The following is a 2,500-nucleotide window of genomic DNA, read 5'->3' on the forward strand; positions in this document are numbered from 1 at the left end:
TGCCCTGGCCGAGGTGGTGAGTCGGCCTCCACTCTCCTCACGGTTGAAAAAGATGTGCTCCTGGCGCACTGGCCCTGCTGAAAATCTCTCTCCATTTGGCCGAGGCAGAGAGTCGGCCTCCTCTCTCCCTTACGGTCGAAAAAGATGTGCTGCTGTCGAACTGGCCATTACATCCTCACCTGATCTAGTCCCCCATTAGATCCGCCCCCCCCACCGCAGTTACCCCGTACCACATATCTAGCACGGACCTTGACCTCCAGCAGGCCCCGGGGACCCACATTACCCCCCCCCCCCCTTCCCCCTGCAGTTACCCTGTACCACATGTCTAGCATGGACCTTGACTTCCAGCAGGCCCCGTGGACCCACATTACCCCCCCTGCAGTTACCCTGTGCCACATATCTAGCATGGACCGGACCTCCAGCAGGCCCTGGGGACCCACATACTCCCCTGCTCTACTCCCCCACTAGCTTTCCTTTCTTGCAGTTACGCTCCAGCGCATATCCAGCATGGACCTTGACCTCCAGCAGGCCCCGTGAACCCACATTACCCCCCCCCCCCCCCCCCCCTCCTGCAGTTAACCCTGTACCACATATCTAGCACGGACCTTGACCTCCAGCAGGCCCCGGGGACCCACATTACCCCCCCCCCCCTTCCCCCTGCAGTTACCCTGTACCACATGTCTAGCATGGACCTTGACTTCCAGCAGGCCCCGTGGACCCACATTACCCCCCCCCTGCAGTTACCCTGTGCCACATATCTAGCATGGACCTGGACCTCCAGCAGGCCCTGGGGACCCACATACTCCCCTGCTCTACTCCCCCACTAGCTTTCCTTTCTTGCAGTTACGCTCCAGCGCATATCCAGCATGGACCTTGACCTCCAGCAGGCCCCGTGAACCCACATTACCCCCCCCCCCGCAGTTAACCCTGTACCACGTATCTAGCACGGACCTTGACCTCCAGCAGGCCCCGGGGACCAACATACTCCTCTGCTCTACTCCCCCACTAGCTTTCCTTCTCCCGCAGTTACCCTCCACCACAAATCCAGCATGCCCTTGCCCTCCAGCAGGCCCCGAGGACCCACATACTCCTCCGCTCTAATCCCCCATGAGCGTTCCTTCTCCTGCAGTTACCCTCCACTGCATATCCAGCATGGCCCTTGACCTCCAGCATGCCCCGGGACGCACATCCTCCCCTGCTCTAGTCCCCCACTAGCTTACCTTTCTTGTAGTTACGCTCCAGCGCATATCCAGCATGGACCTTGACCTCCAGCAGGCCCCGTGGACCCACACTTAAGCCCCCTCCCACTGACAAAGCAAAACACCACTGGCAAAATCCTCGTGCCCCTGGTACTCCAGAATGTAAATTCAAACATGCCCCTGGTACACTGCGCAGAAACACTTTGCCACACACACGCACGCACTGCTTGTGCCTATGGTACGACAACTTTTCTCGTACCTATGGTACGACAACTTTTCTCGTGCCTATGGTACGACAACTTTTCTCGTGCCTATGGTACAACAACTTTTCGCCGTGCCCCTGGTACACCGCTCAGTAGCACTTTGCCACACAAACTCTCCTCGTGCCTATGGTACGACAACTTTTCTCGTGCCTATGGTACAACAACTTTCCTCCGTGCCCCTGGTACGACAGCTTTTCTCGTGCCTATGGTACAACAACTTTTCTCGTGCCTATGGTACAACAACTTTCCTCCGTGCCCCTGGTACGACAGCTTTTCTCGTGCCTATGGTACAACAACTTTTCTCGTGCCTATGGTACAACAACCTTTCGCCGTGCCCCTGGTACACCGCTCAGTAGCACTTTGCCACACAAACTCTCCTCGTGCCTATGGTACGACAACTTTTCTCGTGCCTATGGTACAACAACTTTCCTCCGTGCCCCTGGTACGACAGCTTTTCTCGTGCCTATGGTACAACAACTTTTCTCGTGCCTATGGTACAACAACTTTTCGCCGTGCCCCTGGTACACCGCTCAGTAGCACTTTGCCACACACACACTCCTCGTACCTATGGTACGACAACTTTTCTCGTGCCTATGGTACGACAACTTTTCTCGTGCCTATGGTACAACAACTTTTCGCCGTGCCCCTGGTACACCGCTCAGTAGCACTTTGCCACACAAACTCTCCTCGTGCCTATGGTACGACAACTTTTCTCGTGCCTATGGTACAACAACTTTCCTCCGTGCCCCTGGTACGACAGCTTTTCTCGTGCCTATGGTACAACAACTTTTCTCGTGCCTATGGTACAACAACTTTTCGCCGTGCCCCTGGTACACCGCTCAGTAGCACTTTGCCACACACACACTCCTCGTACCTATGGTACGACAACTTTTCTCGTGCCTATGGTACGACAACTTTTCTCGTGCCTATGGTACAACAACCTTTCCCCGTGCCCCTGGTACACTGCGCAGAAACTCTTTGCCACACACACACACCACTCGTGCCTATGGTACGACAACAGGCCCCGGGGACCTACAT

Source organism: Mchenga conophoros, unplaced genomic scaffold (genome assembly GCF_057382185.1).
Source record: "Mchenga conophoros isolate Kocher_MC1m ecotype Shallow Benthic unplaced genomic scaffold, M_conophoros_male_GT1.1 unmapped_scaffold_10, whole genome shotgun sequence".
In the NCBI taxonomy this organism is placed as follows: Eukaryota; Metazoa; Chordata; class Actinopteri; order Cichliformes; family Cichlidae; genus Mchenga; species Mchenga conophoros.